This window comes from Eumetopias jubatus, unplaced genomic scaffold, assembly GCF_037043125.1.
Source record: "Eumetopias jubatus isolate StellerSeaLion01/CBP00866 unplaced genomic scaffold, mEumJub1_p1.0 scaffold_12, whole genome shotgun sequence".
Taxonomy (NCBI): domain Eukaryota; kingdom Metazoa; phylum Chordata; class Mammalia; order Carnivora; family Otariidae; genus Eumetopias; species Eumetopias jubatus.
The window spans coordinates 112004440-112013007 of record NW_028274818.1 but is presented as its reverse complement, the minus strand read 5'-3'; the positions used below and the strand labels follow the sequence as shown (position 1 = coordinate 112013007).

General features: G+C 43.3%; 1 pseudogene; it reads right to left on the bottom strand.

The window, feature by feature from the left end:
• Positions 1-6325: 6325 nt before the first annotated feature.
• Positions 6326-7435, bottom strand: LOC148162905 (deoxyribose-phosphate aldolase-like; annotated as a pseudogene).
• Positions 7436-8568: the final 1133 nt, after the last annotated feature.

The following is an 8568-nucleotide window of genomic DNA, read 5'->3' as shown; positions in this document are numbered from 1 at the left end:
CATAGACAGTGCAGGTAATGGACCTTAAGCAGCACCCTGAGTTCAGCAGGGTGTCCCTGTGCCCCAGAGCACGGGTGTGGTGGCAACAAGCCTCAGAGCCGTCCCCCAACTTCAGTATTGTGCACTGCCTCTGCCTGGAGATGGTGGTAATGGTCTGTGCAGGAGGGTCCTCCGGGTGGGCCCTGGAGGCTGGAGTAAACCAGACCACACTCAAGTGACATGAGAAACAGATGAGTTGAGGAGTAATTTGGAAGAGTAATTTCACTTTTCCAAAAAAGACAATGTCATTGGTAATCTTACCATTTCCAAGGATGTGGATGGATCTAGAGTGGATTAAGCTAAGCAAAATCAGTAAGGAAAGACAAATCTCCTATGATCTCACTCATATGTGGAACTTCAGAAAGAAAACAGATGAACATAGTTGCGGGGGGCGGGGAAGAGAGAGGCAAATGAGGAAACAGACTCAACCTTAGAGAACAAACCAAGGGTTGCTGGAGGGCAGGTGCATGGGGGGAAGGGTTAAATGGGTGATGGGTATTAGGGAGGGTACTTGTTGGGATGAGCACTGGGTGTCATATGCAGGTGAGGAATCACTAAATCCTACACCTGAAGCGAATATTACACTGCATGTTAACTAACTGGAATTTAAGTAAAAGAAGAAAAGAAAAAGACAATGTTCTGCTTCGTGAAGTGTAGGGTAAAAATGTAGTGATTTTGGCTGTACTATTCTGTAGATGATAGTTTTAAAACACCCTGTTGTAGGATACACTAGTTTCTTACGTCACAAGGGGTCCTCGGAAGGCTGTGATGAAAGATTCAGAGCATTTTCATGTTCCATTGATATGTGACAGTTTGCCCAGGTAGGAAGGTAAGTGCAGAGAAATATGACAGAAGGGGAAAGTAGGTGTGAACCATTCATTAGGTAGCCTTCCACCTTTCTCATGAAAGCCTTGGGCCAGTGTCATTTTGGAAGAAGAGGTGGAATTCTGGAGCTCTGCAGCAGATGGGGGAGTTCCAGGTCTGGGTAAAATTCACAGGGGTCTCAGAGGAGAGCTGAGTGCATTGAGCAGGAGGGTGTGGGCAGGGCGGGCTCCAGGGGTGGCTGTGGGTCTCCCGTGTGAGAGTTGTGACAGGTGAGGGCCGTGAGGAGGTTCCTGGCTGAGGACAGGTGAGGCCCAGGTGGAGAGCTGGCCGAGCACCTTCTTCTGTGCCACCAGCCTCACCCAACATACACGACGTCATCGTCTGTCCCTGTCACTCCGGTTCAGACGTCTCAGAGTTGCCAGGCTGAGACGTTTGTTTGAGCTTCTTTCTTTGAGTGTGTGTGAAGTTGCAAAACTTAGATGGTGGAAATGACAGGTCATCAGAACATCTGTTACTCTTTTATTTCCTGCTCTTCTTCCAATCACCAAAGTGAATCATACCTGCTACTGGAAGGGGCTATTGTGCTTTTTTATTTCCTGTTTCAATTAAACAATGGGAGAACAATCTTCTGAAATACTAAAAGAATCCTTTGTGGGTGTTCATGTTTTCCTCTTCCATGAACCACATTCTGATATTAGAAATTATGTTTTAAAGTAAAACACAACCTCAGAGCTGTAACAGGGTGCCGTGCCCTTTGTGAGAGGGACACATGGAGAAGGAGTGTAGGTTCTTTAGGAGCTTGGGGAGTGGTGCATCGTGCTCCCAAAGGAAATTGAGCCCCCTGTTAGCCTTCCCTGAGGGAGCTGCTTACCTGGTGGCCCATCCTGGGCTCTGGAAGCTTGACCCGGTGAGTCACTTGCAACTTGAGCTAGGGAATTTATGAAGAAAATGGAAGGAATCCTGGAGGGTGCCTGCATCCTTTGTACTAGGACAACTCCATGTAGCAAAGGAACTCATCACCCGTGAGGTGTGTTGGGATCCCTGAGGGAAAGGGCTTCGCTTCGTGGGCTGAGGCTGTGTCTTCATCCTTATCTGGACCAGAGCCATGTTGTGTGGCTATGGAGATCCAGACCCTTATGTGACCACATTATTATTATTATTATTATTATTATTATTATTATTATTATTATTTTAAGAAAGCAATATAGATATTGACTTCGAGATACGAATATCAAAAGGAAAAACACAAGGTCTCCTATATATATAATGATTGAACTTGTGGTATCTCTCATTAATATGGGTAATGTAGGGCTGCCCACAGGACACCAGTCTCCATGAAGGTCTATTTCCAAGTGGAACTGGATGTGTGAGACTGAGGCTGAACCTGTGCAGTCTGCTGACCCTGCTGCAGGCTCCTTCCTGAAATCTGTGCAGCAAAGCCTGGTTTGTGATGACGTCACAGGAAAGAGGGACAGGTTCACCACTCTGCCTGACGACGGGAGGATTCTGGACTTTAATCGCAGGTGGTTGGTGCAGGGAGGAGAGAAGTCTGTTTCCCAGGACCTTGGCCAGAGGGAGATTTGGACCCTGGGATGGGTCTCTGTTCAGCTTTCTCAGATGAGCACCTCAGGCAAGGGGAGGAAGTGTGTGTGCTCACCTGTAACTGAGGAAGGTGTCTGGTTTCAGGTCTCATGTGCAGGTGGAGTCCTCGTGTGGCTCATTTTCCTGATGGTGTTCAGGGTACAGTAGGTGGACCCCCTGGTCCTGCGCATTCTGGTTGTGCAAGAGCCCTGGGGCACCTTTTCCCCAGGGCTTTGGAACAGGAAATAGGAGGGAGTCAGTGGTGAAACCATCAGTGTAGGCCTCTGGTTCTGCCCTGCTGAGATGGACTGGTGACTGTGATAACTGCTATGGAAATACAGAGCATGAGACAGGGCAGGGGTGCTGAAGGGGAGGTGGGGGTGGTGCTTGCTATTCACATAGGCGCTAGTGGGCCCTCACAAGGAAGGTGATCCTTGAGTCAAGATCTAAAGAAGGTGAGTGATATCACATCAAGAGCATTCTAAAGGGAAGGGAAAACATGTGCAAAGGCCCTGGGGCAGGAGGACACCGGGTATGGCCAGGAGCAGCAAGAAGACACTGTGGCCACAGGAGACAGCTTAGGACATGACCTCAGGGAGCTGACAGAGGGAGACAGAAAGCCATTGCAGGGTTGTGACCCCATGGGACACTTTTTCACTGGGCCATCCTGACTACAGTGTTGAGAACAGATGACAGAGGGTTGAGGATGGGCAAGGGAGGGCCATGATGAAGGTTTTCCAGGAAGTCAGGTAAGAGATGGGCTCCAATGTGGACCAGACAGGTGGCCTTCGAAGAAGTGGTCAGTCATGTTACGTTGAAGATGGAGCTCACTGCATTTGCTGATGGGTTAGATACTGGGAATGGGAGAAAGGAGGAATTGGTGTAACACCTAGCTTTGATTGGTTGTCCTGAGTGAAGGGAAGGAGGAGGTTTCTGGGGGTAGGAGGTTGTCTGTGTTCCGCACGCTCGGGAAGGTGCCTTTCACGGTGGATCTGCTGATGTGTGTGTCCGGGAGAACAGTTAACATCTACTCCCTCAGCAAATTTCAAGTACAAGTGTTCCCCACTTTTTAAAAGTTCACGGTGAGACACTGGCTTTCTTTGAAAGATCTACGTCATTGCCTGGCTTCAGTAACAGGAAGAAACCTGAAGAGGATTTCCCTCTTATGAAAAAAGTCGAAAACTGAGCATCGCGTTCAGCATCTGTTTTGCTGGGAGCCACTGCAGAGGCGGCGAACACCACAACCAGCTCCTTCCTGGGAACCGCTCACCACGTCCAGCCCCCAGCGCTTTGAATTGTGTCTGTGAGCATCAGCTGTGCTTTATCTCCATCCATTAGGAATTTGTGTCCCGAGGCCTAAGGAAAGCCAAAGAGAAGTCATTTTTGGAGTCTGAGCTTGCTCACTATTTTTTCTATATAAATGAATGGTAATTCCTCCCTTGGTTTACACCACTTCTGCTGTGAAAGGTTTCCTAAGATCAATGTACTTTCAAATAGTGGGGGAAACTGTACCCCATCCTGCTGTGTTAGCTTTAGTCTCCATGCTGCACAGAATGTTCCATGACTTACGGATTTTATCACTCGAACATTGTGCCTCTGACCACCTTCCGTGCCCCCCATCCCCGAATCTGGCAACCACCAGTCTGTTCTCAGTATCTATGCGTTCAGTATATTTTTCCATGTGGAACGTCCATGAACATCTGTTATTTGTCTTTCTGTGTCTGAGTTACTTAGCATAATGCTCCCAAGGTCTCTGTTTCTATGTCTGGTTATTGTGAATAATGTTGCAGTGAACAATGGAGTGCATCTATCTTCTTGAGGTAGTGTTTTTGTGTTCTCTAGATAAATACTCAGTAGAGTAATTCCTGGGTCATGTGGTAGTTGTGTTCATTTTTTCAGGAACCTCTATACTGTTTGTCACAGTGGTTGTACCAATGTACATTCCCACCAACGGTGCACAGGGTCCCCTTGTCTACACACCTTTGACCACACCTGGTTTCTGTCTCTGGGACCATTGCCGTCCCAACAATTGTGAGGTGATAGCGGATTACAGGTTTGACTTATGTTTCCCTGACGATGATTTGTGATGTTGAACAACGTTTTCTGTGTCTGTTGGTCACCTGGGTGCCATCTTTGGAGCGTATCCGTTCACATATTCTCCCCATTTTTTATACAGGTTTTTGTTTGTTTGTTTTGATTTGTATGAGTGTTTTGGGTATTTTGGATATTAGCCTCTTCTCACACATATGATTTGCAGATATTTTTTCTCATTGGGTAGTCCACCTTTTAAGTTTTTTATTAGTATTTTTTTTTTTTTGCTGTGCAGAGATTTCAATTTCATGTCGTTCTACTTGTTTATTTTTGCATTTGTTGCCTTTGCTTTTAGTGTCCAATCTAAAATACTCTTTGCCAAAACCATGTCCAGAAACGTACTACCTGTGCTTTCTTCTCAGAGGTTTATGGATTCAGGTCTTATGTTCAAGTCATTCATCCATTTAAATTTTTGTGTAAGAAAGTGATGCAGTTCCATTCTTCTGCACGTAGTGTGTGGTTTTCCAGTGCAGTTCACTGAAGAGACAGTCCTTTCCGCACTGCATATTGTCTGCTGCTGTGTCGTCAGTTAAGACCATAGCTGTGTGGGTTAGTTTCTCAGCTTTCTTCTGCTTCTGCTTCTTCTTCTCCCTCCTCTTCCTCCTTCCTCCGTTTTTGTCTTAGCGTTTTCCTTTGAGAAAATATATTTCCCGTAAGAATAATATGCAGTGTGGACTTCATTGATTACATGTCATACTATTTGTTAGGACACTTCTCTGACATGTGATTTTTAAATGAGTAGCTGGATCTATAGCTCCCAACAGGTTAAACATTTGGGCAGAACTTCTCAAGTCATGTTATATCCTTCCATCAAATATGGATTGTGTGTGATTGTTGTCTTTTTTGATGCTATCAGTTGTGATGATGAATATCTATATTTCCTTCTCCATGATAGTTTTATTAAAGTGATTTTAAGTTTTCTTAAAAATGTGCATTCTAAATCATCCTTATTTTATAATATATATTTATATAAAACATGTTTAAACAGAAGCATTTATTGGAATCAGCTGTTGAAACAGCTGATTAATTAATATTAATAAATATTAATTCCCATGCAGAGTTAATAATATCAGAGCTAAGTTTAAATAAACCTTTAATGTACTGACTCTAATGAGTAAATTTTGCCAAAAGTGCTATGACTATCATTCTCCGAGCTTTCTATTCTATTCCATTGACCTGTGTGTCTGTTTCTAGGCCAGCACCATACAATTTTATTTTTCCAAAAAAATAAACTACAGAGATTTTTTTATTTAAAAAATGCAATAGCCTAGTATCATGTACTGACAAGAGTTTCATTAACAAAACAATTAATAGGAGAGCATATCTGTTGCAAAAATTAAAGACAGATTTTCATGGCAGGAAGTTAGTGCCAAGTCAGTGACTCCTGAATTCGTCAGAGTATGGCCGGCAGCTCAGGGATGCTACGTTTTCTTTCACTAAAGACATGTTTCTTGGGCAGTTTAACGTCCCCCCCCCCTTAGTATTTAATGCTGTCAAAGCTATGATTAATATTTTATTCAGAATTTTTAGGAGAAAATCTTCACAAAATTAACAATACAGATCTTCAAGTAATTAGGACCACTCTGAGGCACCTGAAAAGAATTCCATGTATGGATTCGTTGATTTTTTCTTTTATTCTTTGAATTAAATTCAGTGAAAGTTTTAAGGCGGGAAAAAAGTCAGTTATCTATTCATTCCCTCATGTTTTAATTAAACAATTTTAGCGATTACGTAGAAAAACACATTTTACATGTTGCTGTAAAGCACTTTTCCGGAACTGGTCACAGATTTAAGACATCGGAAGATGATGATAGGCCACATATCTTCCTGTAACGTGATGGTAAATCTGCCTCTCGATGTCCGTAACCAGAGTACTGGCACCTATTCGGAACAGTTCTGGCGTCAGCCATTCATCTCCCAGCTCTTCACAAGAGAGGGACAAGCAAGGGAATCCTTGGTACTGCGGATGCCTCCTGCTGGTTTAAAGCCTACCTTGTTTCCAGTTTTCCAGAAGAAATCTCTAATGGCCCGCAGCATTACTATAGCTACTGGGAAAGTGGCATTTACCGTTTCTTTTCCAGTAGAGGTCTTAATAAAGTCTGATCCTGCCATCATTGCGATCATACTGGCTTTATAGACATGAGTAAGAGATCCACGTTCTCCTGTAGCTAAGATGGTTTTGAGATGAGCCTCCCCACAGGCCTTGCAAAACTGACCAATCTCATCACACAGGGCTTCCCGCTGGCCGGTCAGCACCAAGGTCCTATTAATCACCACATCGATTTCCATAACTCCATTTTCCACAGCCAATCTGATCTCTTCCAATCGTGTTTTTAAATGAGTCTGTCCAGGGCGCCTGGGTGGCTCAGTTGGTTGGGCGACTGCCTTCGGCTCAGGTCATGATCCTGGAGTCCCGGGATCGAGTCCCACATCGGGCTCCCTGCTCAGCAGGGAGTCTGCTTCTCGCTCTGACCCTCTTCCCTCTCGTGCTATCTCTCATTCTCCCTCTCAAATAAATAAATAAATAAATAAATAAATAAATAAATAAATAAATGAGTCTGTCCAGCTGGAAAGCCAGTGTGCACGGAAGCCACTGGGATGGTACAGCCTGGGGCCTTCAGTGTTTTAACCGCATCACACAGCTGCGTGGTGTAGAAATAAACAACAGTGGTCATAAGGCCTTTATCACACATATTTAAACTTTTAAAAGAGCTTCCCGGATTGGATACTTGGCTTTATAACAGAGCCTTTGAACGTTGGATGATGTGTCATCGTCTGAAAGTGTAGTAAGACCTATAAAGGTAATGGCTTTCAGGAGCCAAGCAGCTTCCCACTCCTTTTTCACTGTTCTGCAAGCCTGGATTTATTCTGCATGCCTCAGAACTGCGGGTTGATTCATTTCTTACTTTTATTCCTAGATTTTTTTTCTTGATGCAATTGTAAATGGCATTGTTTTCTTATTTTCTCTTTGTGGAAGTTTGTCATCACTATACAGAAATGCAACAAGTTGGGACACCTGGTAGCTTAGTCAGTTTAAGCATCTGTCTTTGGCTCAGGTCACAATCCCAGGGTCCTGGCATCGAGAACCTCATTGGGCTCCCTCCTCAGTGGGGTGTCGCCTTCTCCATCCCCTTCTGCTGCTCACCCTGCTTGTGCTGTTTCTCTATCTCTGTCAAATAAATAAATAAAATCTTAAAAAAACGAAATGCACCAGGTCTCTGTATATTGACTTTGTGTCTTGCAGCTTTACTGAATTTATTTATTCTAACAGTTTTTTGGTGGAATCTTTAGGGATTTCTATATATAGTATGTCATTTGCAAATAGTGACAGTTTTCCTATTTGGATTTCATCTTTTCTTTTCTTTCTTTTCTATCTTTCATTCTTTCTCTTCCTTCTTTCTTTCTTTCTTTCTTTCTTTCTTTCTTTCTTTCTTTCTTTCTTTCTTTCTTTCTTTCTTTCTTTCTTTCTTTCTTTTCTTTCTTCTCTCTCTCTCTCTCTTTGTTTCTTTTTCTTTCTTTTTTTTGGTCTAAATGCTTTGACTAGGGCTTTCAATACTATGTTGAACGAAAGTGAGGAGAGTGGAAATCTTTGTCATGTTCTTGATCTTAGTGGAAAAGTTTTCAGCTTTTCACCCTTGAGTATGATTTTAGCTGTGAGCTTTTCAAATATGGTCTATGTTCCCTATATACCCAGATGGTTTATAGTTTTTTTCATACATGCATATCGAATCTTGTCAAGTGCTCTTTCTGCGTCTATTGTTACAATCATATGATTTTTATCGTTTATTATTTTAAGATGGTGTATCCTGATGTTTAATGTGCACATGTGCAAACATCCTGGCATCCCTGGAATAAACCCCACTTGATTGTGTTGTGTGATTCTCCCGATGTATTGTTGAATTCAGTTTCCTTATAATTTGTTGAGGATTTTGGCATCTATGTTCTTGAGGGATATTGGCTTTCCTTTTCTTTTTATCCCATCCCCCCACCCCTCTCCCCTCTAGAAACCTCAGTTTGTTTTTCAGAGTCCAT